General features: G+C 41.3%; 1 protein-coding gene across 1 annotated transcript in view; it reads right to left on the bottom strand.

The window, feature by feature from the left end:
• The window catches only part of CSGALNACT1 (chondroitin sulfate N-acetylgalactosaminyltransferase 1), a 311,827-nt gene extending 308,804 nt beyond the window's left edge, over window positions 1–3,023 (bottom strand). The window contains exon 1 of the mRNA XM_079143355.1: window positions 2,834–3,023. The gene's annotated coding sequence lies outside the window, so the exon portion shown is untranslated. The remainder of the gene's footprint in view (window positions 1–2,833) is intronic.
• Window positions 3,024–16,624: the final 13,601 nt, after the last annotated feature.

Raw genomic sequence — 16,624 nt, 5'->3', positions numbered from 1 at the left:
AGCGCACATGGAAGACAGGTGCCTCTCAATGATGCATCTCTGAATGTAATAAAACATATTTTTAAGGGTGGAATAAAAGTGGTCCCTTTTAATAAAAAAATTAAAAATAAAGGGATACCAGGAGTTTCATCTGACAGGTAATAAAATTCCTTGAGAAACAACTCATATTGTTAGTGCTACAAGTACCCATTGGAGTGTTTTAAGATGCATTAAAAAATAAGTACCACCAAAGACATGCACACAAAGAACTTAAAATACTAGACTGAAGTCATATATTTGATTATTTTTCAGTTTAAGAACCTTATATATTTGTATGGTAGAATATACAAAGTAAAAAGTCCAGTTCTTAAATCTTTAATTCTTTAAAGGTTTTCTCTAAAGTTATTCAGAAAACCATACCAAATCCATTATTGGAGAACACTTCATTTATTTTCAGGTCTTTGGTAATGCTATTCACACAAGGTTGCTCTTTTCTCGTACAATATTCCAAGAACCCAGGAAGTCAAATTTCTCTGCTACCTCAAAGGACAGATTAATGGTAATAAATGACAGCGCCGGGTGATCCACTATACGGAGGAGGCCCCTAGTGGTGAAGCTACCGCTGCAACCTGGCTTTGCACATTTTACAAGACTGCTTCCTCATGAGGGTAAAATCAATAGGTAATAAAGTCTACCTGAGCTTTGCCTCCTTAATACCTCTATTAGCCCTAATATACAGGAGGGCTATAATTTACCATCCCAAGGTCCTTTCATCAGGAATCTAAAAAGATGGATGTGACTTGAAGAATAACTTCATTACATTCTGAATTTCAAGTCAACTAACATTCATAAGCCCTTTACACCCTGCCAGGCACCAAGTTGGACATGGAGATACGGGTAAACCAGAGAGATGAGATGAGCTGCCTCATGGAGATTACTGTTATTTCTTTTCAAGATAATAGCATCACATTCAGAACAGAACTAGAACAACAGGAAGGTTGGAAAGCTCAATTCATCATCATATGACCTGATGACAGATTCTAACCAACAGGAAAACCCTGAAGTATTGTCTACCACCACCTCCAAACTGTCAGCTCCTCATTTTTAAACATGCACAGAGGGCAGCATTGAGTTTCTTCAACATGAATGGATGGAAAAATGGATGGAAGGAAAATAAGATTGCACTTTTTTTAAGTATAATCTTAAAAACACTGAAACAGGCCAGAATTAATGATTCCTAAAAATAAAGAAAAACAAGAGATAACATTAAAGCCCTTTGCCCCACAATAAGTTTCTAAGCGTTACTTAATTCTGTCAAATATCACTACAAACAGAGGAGTATTATCAGCATTTTACAAATTAGGGCACCAGTGCTAGAAAAGGGTAAATGCCTTTCCCAAAATAATGCAGTTAAAAAATGAGAGAAGCAACTTGGAGCCCATGACTCTGAAATAGTGAGGCATAATTTCATTTCATTATAACGTAAGTGAATCCAAAAGTCCATTTTGTTTTGAACCCTATTAATACAGTTTGCAAACAGACATGAGATTTGAAATACAAAGATGGCAGAATAAAATATTGTATTTTGGGGAGTACATACAGTGTGTAAGTTCAAGGCAGAGAAATTATTAAACACTTACTGGGAGCCCAACACACCATCCCCTATGATATTACACACTATTTCATATGTTCCAGTCACTTTTTATACCCAGGGCATGAGTTAATCTCTGCGTTAGGCTTCTACTTCCAAGTCTAAAAGACGTTTCTCCTTCCAATTAGCAAGATGACCACCCCCAGAAGGTTTATTAGTGTTCACTTTTGCAGCACTACAATAATTGTGACTTTCTCGTATGCATAATGTTAACAAAATCCAAGGAATCCTGTGGAACCAAGTTTAAATTTCCAGTTAAAAAAAAAAATCTGAAATAACAGTTAATTACTTTTATCATCTAGAGTATCTAAGGACATTTAAGTAAAAAGGGTGCCAAGGCTTTGAAAGCAAAATAAAAGTGGAGTTTGCGAAAGAAAACCACCGCATCATCTGTTTGTGTTTCCCAGGGCTCACTGGTTTCGCACGTGACATGTTTTCCTCTGCCACCATTCTTTCTGTGCTCACGATGAAAAGATAAGTTCAGACTCACTGACAGGAGCGCAGGTGCAGGAAGTGTTGCGGAAACAAACAACTTTGCCTTCGCTTGGTGCCGCTTCCCTTCTCCCGCCCTCCGAACCCCAGACACCCCAAGACCATGCCCTCGAATAGCTTCTCCCCACCCACCGCGCAAAACGCTTCTGCCGGGCACCGTGGGATCTGATCGTGGTGACCCTCAGACACACTCACCAGGGCCCTGGTCCAAGGCAGGAGAGCACGCTGCCCACCGGCCACCCTCTCCATCACAGCAAAAAATAATAGGACAATAACAGCAAAGTAGTCGCGCGGGCACGTGTAAAGGCTACTTTTTAGTAGGGTTTCGAGAAAGTAATGAAACAGCCAAGCGCTGCGATAAACGGCGGCGAAGCCCAAGTGACCCCGGCTCGCCGCGGCCCCGGAGCCCCGCTAGAAGCCTCCCCGCGTGTCGCGCGTCCACCTGGAGGCACCGCGCCCTGGGCGGGCCGGGCCGCCCCAGCCCTGCGCCGCGCCGAGCCCCCTGCCCGTGCCAGCCCTCCGCCCCCAGCCGGCCGGCAGCGGCGGAGCGAGGCCGGGCGCGGCGCGGTCCTCCCGGCTGAAGAGCCACCCCGAGGTCGCGGGCTGGGGCGCGCGAGAAAGCCCCGCTGGGCTGCGCGGATGGACCGGAGGCACCGACGCCCCCGCGCGGCGCGACACACCCGGCCAGCCAGGGAAGGGGGCCCGACTCACCCCGAGGCGCCCTCCGGGCTGCCCGGCCCGGTTCCCGCTGCGCCCGCCGCCGCCGAACTTTCCCTCCTGCGCGGCGGCCGCGGGCTCGGCTCCACCTCCCGCTCGGCAGCCGCGGAGCCTCCAGGGACCCGGGGGGCGGGGAGTGGCGGCGGCGGCGGCGGCTCCGGCGGGCGGGCTGAACCGCGGCCAAGCCCCCGCGCCCGCCGCCGGGTGGGAGCGGGCCGGGCCCGCGAGCCCGCGCGCTGGCAACCACCCGGCTGGGATCGCGCCTGGCTGCGCCCACCCGCGTCCCCCACAACTCCTCTGCAGTGCGTCCCTGCGCCCCGTCTGAGCGGGGCGCCCTAGCTTAGGCTTGTCATTCTGCAAGGTTCACGTTTGGAGAGCAGGGTCCCCGAAGGGGGACAGTCTTGCGAGAAACTGGTCACTGAGATCGGGAGAAGTTGAGGAAAGGGGCTAGGACGTTGTGGCGTGCCCCAGGCCGAAAGAGAGGTGGCTGAGTGTCTAGTCTACAACCATGGGGTCCTTCATCTTTCAGGTTCCCAGTCCCTCCACTAACCACCTCTGTTTTCTTTGCCTTTACTGAAACGCCCTAACCCCTGTGGGTCGACTTGCATACAGAAGCTTGGCAGATTGCACTTCCGAGAAGTAGTTCTGCCGTCGCTGTCTTTGCTACACTGGTCGATTTTAACGCCTTCCTTAGAGAACTTGCATTGACAGCGAAGATCAGAAACCCCTTTAACTCTGAGAAACCTCCTTTGTGGGTTAGTGAGGTCTGCAGGGACCACTGGCGGCCACTGGGAGACCTTCGGAGACATGTGGGAGAGGAAGGGGAAAGGATGGAAAGCCGGCAAGTAGGGTATTAAAGAATAAAGGTCCCACCGCTGCCCTCAACACGTGCACCTCCACGGGTCACCTGTCATTCCTAACTCCTCCACCACTGCCCGGTGGGAGAAGGAGTTGGGGAGTATTATGATCCCCAATTCTCAGTATAATTGAAGGGGACTCAGGAGAAGTCGGCGGTAGCCTGGAAGAGGTTGTCTCCACCTCCAGATGCAGCCGAGCAAACTCGCAGTGGCCCCATTGCTGAAGGATGGCCGAACCAGGGCTGAAAACAGAGTCCTATGATTCCTGGTGCAGAGCTCCTTCTACTGCCTGGCCATCAGAATGCTCTAAGTCCTCATCCTAGAGATTTCAGGACAACAGATTTTTATGTGGGCACAAGGTAGTGGGTCTGAGAGCAGCTGGATTCCCATTAAGCACCTATTTAGGAAACATCCTTGCAGCAAACCAGGATTCCCCAGGTGACTCTGTCCCACACCACAAGTGAGTTAATTCAGCCTTGTAACCTCCTGTCATCCACACAGCAACTCAGTTGAGATTCAGGAAATAGGGAAGAATCAGGTGTTCATCAAATGAATAAAAAATATAATATCTGTTCTGTTACTGCCTCCAAAACTGAATGATGACCGAGATAACAAATAGTTAACACAGCTGCATACATCCGTCTGTAGGTACAAGTCATTGGCCAAGTTCATCCACACATTATCTCCTAGCAACCTTTTAAAACAAATCATATGACAATCCCCATTCGCAGAAGGACAGCACCACTCGGAGGTTGGGGTTAGTTATAAGTTATGTAAACGTTAGTACCTGCACAACCAAGTACTCTGAGTAGCCAGGTAACCTCTTCAGAACCTTCCAGCTACCACCAAAACATTCCCGCACGTACAAGTTGTGACAAGTCATTAAAGTATTGATTTTTTTTTCTCCTGAACTATCTCCCATTTCTCAATTCAGTCCTGTCTCCGCAATTATATAAGAGTGGGAAGTATGGAATCTGGTTTGGAAAACTGGCCAGAAAATCTGAATATGGGCTGCCATGACCAATTAGAGACCAGTTGTCGACCTCAGGTTCTAGGCTGCGTGGACCATTTGGGGGAAGGGCAGGGAGGCACTCTGTGGCTGCAACTCTCTCTCTTCCTGTTATCTTAAACAAAGAGGAAGATGTCTTCAGGATATGATGACATTTCCTTTAGGGATTCAACACAGAAAGGTACCTAGAGCTACTATTCCCAACCTCTCCCTTTAGATACTGGTGTATCTGCATAGCAGTGAGCATGTCAACATGTATGGAATCAACACATGTCAATAAACATCCAGTCCTAAAGCTGATTCTAAGGGTTCAGTGCCCTTCTGGACATTTCAACCATAAAATAAGGGAGTTGAAAAAGTGATAAAAGTATGAAACTAAGTAACATCATAATTGGAAAAAAAAATACATTTTTTTTTTTTCTGGATGTACTAACTGGAAAGAAAGTAGATCTGCAACAGCCTTTGGATTATCCCATTGGGAGCCACTATTACCAAATTGTGTCAGAGTTGTATTTTGTCTCCACCACCAGAAGCAGCAGTGTCTGAGGGGAAAAGAACAAGCAGCATGTCTCTGCAGATCCCATTTCTTTAAAATGCCCAGCAGAACCGAGCAGTGAAGCCAGTAGAAGGCTGGGGCCCTATAGATCCCAAAGACCAAGGGCCAGAATAATCTACTACCAAGGCCTACCACAAAGGAAGGAAAAGTTTTCCATGTGGGATTTAGCCTATAGTAGCAGCATTGTGTGGGTAAACATTATTCATAAATATGATTTAGGAATCAAAATGTGTTACTTGATTTGCTAAGGATATAATGGAGGTGGCTTAATATGGCACTAGTGATATGGTAACTGTAAAGAAATATACAGAAAGTTCTAGAAATAACTGAAGCCATGATACCAGAGTGATTTTTATGCCCTGGGGAAAAGGTAGTTCCTATTAAAAAAAATAAATTCTAAAACAATGCATAAAATGGCAAACTTTCACATTTATAAAAGGCAAAATATGCATATTATATTTAATTTCTTTAATGACTTGTTTCAAATAGATACTACATAGGTATTCAACTCTAAGTTCAGAAATACATCACACAGTTCAAATTGAGACCTCTCACCCTCACCGGGATCCTTGAGAACCTTGATCCAGAGTCATTCAGGAACTGAACTAGCAGTTGTGAAAAATTCAGGAAAAAAAGGTGTCTTTCTAAGACACACATTTAAGTCCTGCAACTCTTCTATTAGTCAGGATTGTCTGATTTCTTAGATCAGTGCAAACGTGCAAGGTAGTCAGAGGCAGGTCTTTAGATGGAAGAGGTCTATTGTCCTCAAGCACAGAGACTGGCCACACAGTGTGCTGTGGGTGCCAAGTCACAAGATAGGCCCTAATTATATCCCATGTAGCCTGCTTAAGGAAATTCAAAACTATGAAATGTACTTTCAAATAAATTTTCATTTAAAGTAAATAATGTTTGACTCAGAGAAGCTTTCTTTTTCTAGGGAAAAAAAGATGTTCAACAGCACTGTAACTGTAATACAGTAGGGCTCAATGACTATTGGTTGACTGTATAAGAATGTCTAGATCAACATCTTGAAATAGACACATCAAAGTGAATTAGCCATTTCACAACTATTTTCAAATTTATACCCTCATTATTCATGCCTTTTCTTTCCAGATCAATTCTGGACAAGGACTGAAGTGAGAAAATGTGCTTCTTGCACTGCAATTCAAACTCTCTCCACACACCGGGCAACAGGAGCCATCCCTGCTAACCAGCTCCAACCGTGCAGCTGAGATCCCCAATAACAGCCATCTGGAACGTCTTATGCAACACGGGCTGGCGCTTCCATTCTCCTATGTATCCAGCATCCTCGGTCCTTCTATCTACAGAAGAAAAGCAAAGGGTTACAAAGGGACCTACAGAAAAATAAGACCACACCTGGTCTGCATCCCCTGACATAAAATCCAGATGTCTAGGCACAGATCTGCTCAAAAAGTGTCTTTTCTTACTACATTATTTTCATTAATACACTGATGCACATAACTAGCTCACCCAGACCTTTATTTATGCACAGAAATACTGCTTTTCCCATTTTGTAATTCAAATCTCAATAGGTTAGTGAAAGGGGTCCTCAAAATTTCATTTCTGCTTTAACTTTTTTAACTCTGGCAAATAGGATATTTTGAATTGCTATCATCTTTCCAAGCATTACTAACAACTTAAAAGAAAGGATCATTTATTATTTAACTCAATATCTGCAAAGTCCTGTCCCACTTTCAGATCTCACTTTTGTACTCTTTCACTGCTATAAATATTCACGATGGGAAAGCCTCCACTAATAAAAGAATATGTTTCAATGACACACATTATTGTAAGAGTCTTTATTACCGACAGTAGAAACAGGATACATAAAGTTGGATTCAAGAATATTAGAATAGAAGAACTACTATAAAAAACATGGACACTGATCAGTGATAACAGCCTGGGAGCTGGGAGGGCAAGTATAGGCAGAATCATTAGGTCCCAAAACAAAGAAAAGCCCTAGGAAAAGCAACAGGTAGGCCACCACCAAAAACAAATAAAACAACACACAGAAAAGACACGGCAAGGCAAAGATACTGATGTAGAAAGCAAACTTTGCCATGGCAGAAGCAAGGATGTCTCCTTCCCTATTCATAGGTTTCTCAGCCCTGTGTGCAGAGGGCTTCGTGTGCACAGCCACGCACGGGCAGCTAAGGAGAAACTGCAGCATTCCTTCCTTGGCATCGTGAGACACACTTGGCTTTGCTGTAAACACAACCAGAGACTGTTTTAGTCACATCATTACTCATCTTCAACTGTAAGTTAGGCAGTTACTGTGTGCCAGGCACTGTGGGAACAACAGAAATGACTAAGCGTAGTCCTTATCAAGGAACCCAAAATCTAGTAGAAAAGAAAGAGCCTAGTATCTTAGGAGTACTAGGGAGAAAAAGAAGGGCAGGTCTCTGAGTTGCCCAGAGATGGCTTCACTTTAGAAGTGACTTTTGATGACTCCTGAAAGATGAGTAGGATTTTGATGGGCAGAAAAAGAGGGGTTAGGGCCCAAGAGGTGATGCATGACCAGTGAAGTAGAGATGGAAACGGTCATGAGAAAAGAGTGATCCAAAAGGACCAGAATGCAGGGGACATCACAGAGAGGGGTCAGACTCTAGAAGGACCTGAGTCTAGATTACTGGGGACTCTGACTGACAGATGAAGACTATTATCTGAATTTTAGTGGGGTGGAAATGTGTGGATATGGGCAGGGGTTTCGTTGAATAATCAGCCTTTCCCTTTTGCTGTGAGAACCCTAATTATGCTCAAAATCCATCTCCATGAGATCCCTCATGAGGCCATATAAGGGAAATCAAAGATGCCACCAATTGTAGGAGAGGGGAGAAAGATAAATTATAACTGATTGGTTTAAGCCAATAGGAAAATCACTGTGAAAAATTGCTGACGCTTTATCTGTGGGGCACTCCAGAGGAGAAGTCTGGTTACCAATTAGAAAGAGAGACCTAGACCTTGGGAAAGGCCAGGGCTAGAGAAGTAGAGAGAGTCCTCCTTGTACAAAAATGTCCGTGTGTAAATAACAAGAATGAAAAGATCAACTAAAGAGAGTATACACAGTGGGGGAAAAAAGGAGTTTGGAAGAATCATCCAGAGGAACAGGAGAATTCTCAGGACAGGAAAAAGGATTCGATAAAGGAAGCTAGGAAGGAAGGTGAGAAAGACAGAAGATGAGATGTCAGAGCGAGAGCTTCAGAAGTGAGGGCGATAGATGGTTAGAAACATAAAATGTTGTCGTAGTCATTGGGGTGGTCGCAAAGTTCCTTCTGCTCGGCAGGAGCCATTATCAGCACTTTAAAAATAAAACAGAAAAGTCTTGTTTAGCCAATAGCAAAGGTTGCATAAGCTGTCTAAATATTAATGGCTTCTCTGGTTTTTATTAGAATCATGAAAATCTGTGTAGTTATGTTGACATTTCACAATGGGCCCAAGTTGGTTCAGTGTTGATGCCACAATGGGACTTTCTGAGACGTGAATGGTGACTTGTCTAGCATGCCATCAGTCTTAGCCAAGAAACCACAACAGCCAGAATTAAGCAACCAGAAGGAGTGAACAGCACATGAGTAACTGTATATTTACTTCTTCTGATTGTTTTTAGCATGACAACCATTCAGCAATATGGAAAATTTATTATGTCTTCGATAATGATAAATCTTAGGCTAAAATCTGAATGGAACAGAGATGAAATAGAAAAATAATGTTAATACAAATGAGAAAAAAAAAAAAAAAAAAACTACTCTTGGGTCCCTTCCCTTTTCCACCTCTGTAGTTATCGACTGTCAACACCCTTTACCTGCAGATGCAAGCCCTGAGTTTGTGTAAACACCCTGGCCATCTGCTGGGAACCACAGCCCCAGCTGTGAGCCAGGTGTGCTGAGCCAGTCTGTACCAGCCCTGGGTCTCCACCAGGTGCTCCTCTCTCTAACACCTTCTTCTCACAGGCACTTGTGATGATTGGCATGGCTTTCTGCAGGTATGACTTCTCCTCCAGGAGCAACCTGATTTGAGGCCTGGACTTTGCAACTTGGGCTCTGATATCTTCTTGGTTTGCGTCCAGTGCCATTTTCCCATACCTTCAATCCTGGTGGCTGTCTGAACCCTGCTGCAACCTTGACAGCCAGGCAAGATTAGCATAGTTCTCTGCATCTGAAGCTTAGTGCCATCTCTGCCTCCAAACTCCTGTCGCCCACTCCCACACCCTCTTAACTCTGCAACATCACTCAAACCAGAGTTTGATGTATCCCTCCAGGCATGGTGGGTGAGACTGCTAGTCAACCCCCAGAAAGGCCAACGCTACTATCCAGTAAGAAGAAAAGAGACAGCAGAAGCAGGAGCATCACTGTGTTATTAAGGGTTTGGGCTTGACCATGTTCCAGTCATCGCTCTAAGCCATCTTTATACTAGCAATCTTGCCACAGCCTATAAAGAGACTGAGACTTAAAGAGCTCACATGGCTTTCTCATGTAGCTAGTAATCTGTGGGACCAAGATTCACTCCCAGGCCAGCTTCTTCTTCCTGTGAATACCCTCTGGGCTTCCCATACCTTAAAGGCAGAGAAGAGGAATTTAGACAACTAATAAAATCTTTCAAAATGTATCTATGGGGCAAAAATAATAAAATAGGTTCTTTATGGTGGAAAATCTGGGAACCACTGAACTTCCCAATACTTTCCTCCGAGAGCAAAGTAAATCCAGAAAGGAAATTCAGCCTGCCTGATTCCCAGTCTAGTGCCCTGCAATACCACATGCTCTTTTATGTTCTGAATAGAACTTGAACTGAGCTCCTGGCAAGTGAGACAAATGACAGTTAGCCCTCCTTATCGGTGAGCTCCACATCCATGGGTTCAACGAATCTCAGATGGAAATTTTTTTTTTTAAATGTGTCTGTGCTGAACATGTGCAGACTTTTGTCATTATTTGCTAAACAATACAACATCCCCACAATTTACATAGGACTAAGATTGCATTGGGTATCATAGGTCATCTAGAGATGACTTAAAGCCCAAAGGAGGATGTGCAATGCCCCACCACTTTCTAAGGGTCTTTAACACCTTGGGATTTGGGTATCTGGGAGGCATCCAGGAACCAATCTCCCACAGATACCGAGGGACAATGGTGTGATGACAAAGTTAAGCAAGACTTTACTTAATGAGTCTGCTTCTTCAGGCATTTGCTCTCTGCTGCAGTCAGAGCATACCATGTTTTATACTCTGAGGTGATAATCAATGTTGTCAGTACATTCTGAATTTCTGAAGCCAACAACTAGAGTCATACCAACAGTGTTTACATAACTGGATAGAGAAGCTTTTGTTTCTCTTCCTTTCTGCAGAGCACAGACTTCTTCGTAATATTTCTTCTGTTTCTTTCTTTCCTTTTTTTTTTAAACTAGCATCTTGGATGACTACCAGTCTCAAGATCTATAAACAGGGCTTCCCTTAAGATACAGCTTTTATCTTGATTGGCCAGAGAAAGACAGATTGCTCCTTCCCTGATAAAGAGCTTTTTGAAGACTTACATAACTCCTGCCAGGATTTGGAAAACAGGGCCCAGGAAAAGGGGGAAAGTATTGAACTCTCTCCCTACTACATGGACAGCTATGTGCTTTCAGAGTAAGGTGACAACAGCTAAAACAACAAAATAAACAATTTAATATACCACACTGCAGACATGCCAAAGAATTGGGCGTGTTTCCATTCACTTTTGGCCTCTTTCTCCTGGAGAGGGAAGAGGCTGCTGCAGTCTCCCCCTTCCCGGAAAGTCCATCCAAAAAGTTCCAGAGTGTTGGCATTGTTCAGCCTCATCCTCACTTCCAGTTCCACCACCAACCAACCCATTCTGAGAAAATCTGGGCAGTAACACTGTCTCTCAAAGTAATTTAGATGTTCAGAAACTGTCACACAGACACAGGAAAATGTTTTCTAGTCAGGGTTTCCTTGTGCTCAGGTCCTTGTGGTCCTGGTTCAGGCTCTGAATTTCTAGTTTTCATTAGTTGGAGGTTGACGGTAGCTAAGCCCTTGCAGATCGTGGCTTTTTGCACAGTGTGCTGTGTAATTATAGCATACCCAGTCTTAGCTTCTAGACGCTCTTTCTTCAAAGGCACTGCTCAGACCCAGATAGACCGGGGGGCCAGGTAGCCTCTCAGAGCAATAATCTGTAAGAGGAGACCAACCTACCACTAAAATAAATTGGAAATAACCGCCTCAGTTAGCCAGAATAGAATGTAATCGGTCTCACTATGTTTGAAATGGACATTCTTCAAATGGGCATTATGGATTTGGCAAATACAAGCGCGCATGTGCACACACACACACACACACCTCTGTTGAGTATTTTGGTAATGTATACATATATGCTAATTAGCAATTAGTTGCCTACAGTTGAAATTTTGAAATTTAACATAATCTGTGGCACAATGCTAACTGAAGTGAATCCGCTTTTTATTATTTACAATGAAAAACCCTTTAATATATTTCCTAAGATGTTGTCTGGTTCAGAAAATCATAAAAGAAAAAGGAAACGCAAACAAGAACTGCAGAAAAATGGAAAATAAATTTTTTAAAAATTCATCATTAGCCAATGAGTAAGTGACTCTAACTTCATGCAATGAAGGTTATTGCTATAAAATAGTTTCTTCTGAGTCCCACTAAATAAATGTTAGGCAATTATTTAAAGAATGTAAATTGAGGTGTATTGCATGACCAACTTGCTTGGAGTACTCACATGAAAATCTTGAAGCAATGTCAGAACCACTTATACTTTCTACCATCAGGAAGGGAGGATGGAAGGAAAATTAGAAGGGAGGGAGGGAGGAAAACAGAGAAAGAAAAAATTTGATCTCTACTACTTTGGAAAATGATTTGGCAGTTTCTTATAAAACTGAACATATGATATTCAACCACATTATCCAGCCATTCCACTTCTAGATATGTATCTAAGAAAAAGGAAATAAATTTTCATATAAAAATTTGTACAAAAATGTTCATAGTAGCATTATTTGTAATAAACAAAAACTGAAAACACCCAAATGTTGGCAGTTGAGTGAATAAAGAAATCATGGAATATTGGAATACTACTGGACAAAAAAAAAAAAATAAGTCATTCAGAAACTCAGTAACACAAACGAATCTCAAAGCTGTTATGTTGAGTGAAAGAAGCCATGCCAGAAAGAGTATACCTCGTATAATATCATTTATATAAAATTCTAGAAAATGCAAATGAATACGTAGTGACAGAAGCAGATCAGCAGGGTATGGGGTAGGCAGGGAGGGCAGAAGGGAAGAGTTACAAGAGGACATGAGAAAACTTTAAGGGGTGATGACTATGTTCACAATCTTGGTTTCACAAGGGTACACTATGTCAAAACTTAGCAAGTTGCATATTATAAATATCTGCCACTTATCATATATTATTTGTATTTCTATAAAACATTTCAAGCTTTAAATTTTTAAAAAATGACATCTACATTTGAAAGAACACATTCTGTATTTGCTTTCAGTAAAAAAAGATCAGGAAGAAATTTTTGGAGACTAAATTAAGCAATCCTGATCTTTTTGCTCAATGTCTGAAACAATAATTCTTCCAATTCAGGATGCCCAGGAACACCTGATATAGTCATTTGAAATGAGCATTCAAGGGTTTTGCTAGAAAATGTTTACCAACCAACCATGGCAACCCCCAACAAATGTGGACATTCTATACATTCACAAGTGCATTATATATTTTGATGATAAAAGGATGCATAGCACACAATTACAAATAATATTATATTATTCAATATTTGTTATTATAAAGTTCACAAATCTAATGGATTCTGGCAGAATATTTATATCATTTTTACTGAACTCTTACTCTCTATGGCTATGGCAAACATAGCCAATCTAGGCTTACAACTGATAAGCAAATGTAGTTTCCAAATGAATAAACAAAGTGAAACGTCATTTATCAATCTCATAGTATGTACTGATGATATGAGAGACTTGTTTTCTGAATTTGATAATAGGTTTTGAATATTAGAAGAACATTTCCTCAACTCTGCAAAGCTATTTATAATGTAACAGCCACAGGCATAACACACTTTGAGTTTAATCCACATTATTAAAATTTCCTCCATCATTATTCAGACAAGCAACAAAGCCACAAATCAAGCATGGTTTGTCTTTGTAAATTTCCGTGGTGTACATTGGAAACACACCCAAGCTACCACTGAATGTGGAGTTGGAGAAAGAGGCACGATGGTTCACCATAGACAATGTTCCCATCATACAAACAAAATGAATTTGACCTCAACAGCACAAATAACAGTAAAGTGCAGCAAAGTTAGCAGGCAGTGCTGAGCTTTGAAGATTTATGACCTTTGTTTTTAATATGATTTATGCAATTATATGTTTATATGATTTAATCTTTAATGGTTTTAGTAATTAGTTCATAAAATTCCTTGAAATCTAATAGTTGGTTCTCAAGAACTGACATAAATTTGGTTCCGATGCATTACTAGCTCTATCCCAGCCCTAAGGAATTAGGTCCTCTAGCACTGGGGCTCAGGAATACTCATTTTTAGTATCTCCTGATTCTAAGACACTTGCAGAGAATTAATTGTGCTCTTTTTTTTTTTTCTTTTCAGCTAGTGTTATTGTCTGAACATTTATGTTCACCCCAAAATCATATGTTGAAACATAGCCCCCAGTGTATTAAGAGGTGGTGATTTGATCATTGGGGCAGATCCCTCATGGAAGGTATTAGTGCCTTACAAAAGAGATATGAGGGGGTGCCTTTTCTACCATGGACCCAGCAGGAAGATGCCATCCATGAACTAGAAAGCAGGCCCTTGCCAGACTCCAAATCCACTGGTACCTTGATCTTTCACTTGCACTTCCCAGCTTACACAACCATGAGAAATAAATTTCCATTGCTCATAAGATATCCAGTCTATGGTATTTTGTTATAGCAGCTCAAATGGACTAAGACAGCTAGTAAATAGATCATTTTCAGAGGCAACATTTTATAGGGAAAGAATATAAGATTAAGTACTGAGAATAGACAAGCTTTCACTCTGGTTCTGCTACCTGATCACATGGCCTTGAACAAATCATTAATCTTCGCACTTTTCTAAGCTAGTGGGGACTTCGCAGCACTAAAAAAGGATTAGTAGATGTAATTTTTAAAAGATTTGCTTACATACTGAAGTTTTTATGGGTTTAATGATCTGATCAATCCATAATTTTCTTTAAACTGTTTCAGGAAATGAAAGGAAAAAAAAAAACATTAGTCTGGGAGGTAAGTAAAATAAAATTGGCCAAATGTTTTGGCAGTGAGAACACAGGGATTTATTACACCATTCCCCACACTTTTAAGTACGTTTGAAATTTTCCATAATGTCTATTTCTTAGAAAGTCACTAATAAATCATCTAGAATCCTTTCTCTCTTTAAAATATGTATTTCACATCATCCTTGGTTTTCTAAGTGTTTTCATGGAACAAGAAGTCAGGATGCATCTGCTATGTATCAGAGACAGTTGTTGACTGAGCCAGGATCCTAACAGCCCTCTGCCCTCTGAATCCTTGTGGGCCATGTCAGCTGCACCAAGCAAGCTGAGGATGTTGCTGTCCCACTGTAGCATCCAACAGGAACAGGGAGAGGTTGATGCAAATCTTCTTAGTCAAGTTTCAATATTTATCCAAAATACATCCAGCGTTTAATGACATGCAAAATCAGGGACAAATATTACTGTAGGTAATTAAAAAGCCAGTCACAAATTATCCTCTAGGCAGATTTCTGGGCTGCTGAAAAACTGAATCACTCCCATTTCTATCTATCACTTCAGAATAAAAATAGGAAAGAAAGGGTGAAATAGTGCACTTAATGGAATATTTTCCTGTGTTTCATCTAAGCTTCATCTGATTCAGAATTTATCAAATAGTAAACATTGAGTAAATGTATTGTCCTGAATCTAGGAACCCTAAACAGTTTCAGCTACTCATGTAATAAATACTTTTGAGTACCTATGATGTGCAAGGAGATATTTAGAACTCTGATATTGTTTATTATTAATTTAGTATTTTAATATGTCTAATTATTAATAAATTACTATCTCAATAATGCTAACAAAACTTTCCAGTTTGGGATTTTCTTCAGCACCTTCTGCCTAAATTCCACACAATGAATTTAACTATATTACCTTCAATTAAAAAAGAGTGTTAGATCAGAATGATTTTTTTAAAGGCAAGAAACATGCTATCTACAAGAAACTGACATTAAAGACATGGATAGGTTAAAAACAAAAGTTTGGGAAAACATATTGCTCAAACACAAATCAAAAGAAAGTTGGAGTGGCTATAGTAATAGCAGACAAAGTGGCCTTCAGAACAAAGAATATTACTGGAGATACAGAGGGCACTGCATCATGATAAAGGCGGCAGTTCACTTATGAGACATAACAATCCTAAACCTGCATGCACCAAATAACAGACTTTCAAAGTACATGAAACGGAAATGAATAACACTGAAAGGTGAAATGGAAAACAATCCACAGTCTCTGAGCTTACTGCAAGGTCTGAAAGGAAAACCTGAGATTCACACACTGAGTTGAGTGTTTTAAAGGAATTAAAGTGGCCCCCCATTTGGAGAATCCCATGGCACACACCAGAAGGTAAAATAAATTGTTTCTGAGAAGACTTGTTAATTTAGACCCTCAAGATTCCACCTGATTAAAATCAACCCAATTCACAAGCTCATCAAATACATAAGGAAATAAGCCACCATGAATAAAAGTCCAGAAACAATACATTTAGAACCCAAAGAACTTTAGCATTGAAACTATCAAATGCAGAGTACAAAATGTCTATATACATGTCTATATAAGGGAGACATAAGCAAATCAATCAAATAGGCAATCAACAAAGTGTTATCAGAAATTTGAGCCAACAAATTTACAGAAAAAAATCTTGAATTTTTAAAATGTACTCGATACATACATCCATCAATGAATGGCTAAAGTGGCATATTAGATGTAACCAAAAAGAAAACCTGCACACTTGAAGACAGACTACACACAGGTCACCACAAAGCAAGACAGGGAATTAAAGAATGTGCCATATACCAAGTGGCATGATTTAAGATAAGTCTAATTCTAGATACATTTCAGTGAAACTGAAAAATGCAAGGGAAAAGGATGACTTAAGTGCTAAGGTAACCATATTATTTACTGTCCAAACTGGGACACTGTCTTGAAGTCAAAGAGAACATTCTTAAAAATTGCAACAGACTCCCAGAAGACTAAAGCAATCCTGAGCAAAAAGAGCAATACTAGAGATATCACCTTTCTTGGTTTCAAATTATAC

The sequence above is a fragment of the Sciurus vulgaris genome (assembly GCF_902686455.1).
Source record: "Sciurus vulgaris genome assembly, chromosome: 5".
Taxonomy (NCBI): domain Eukaryota; kingdom Metazoa; phylum Chordata; class Mammalia; order Rodentia; family Sciuridae; genus Sciurus; species Sciurus vulgaris.
The sequence above is the reverse complement of the archived record's forward strand: the minus strand, read 5'-3'. Positions and strand labels throughout refer to the sequence as shown.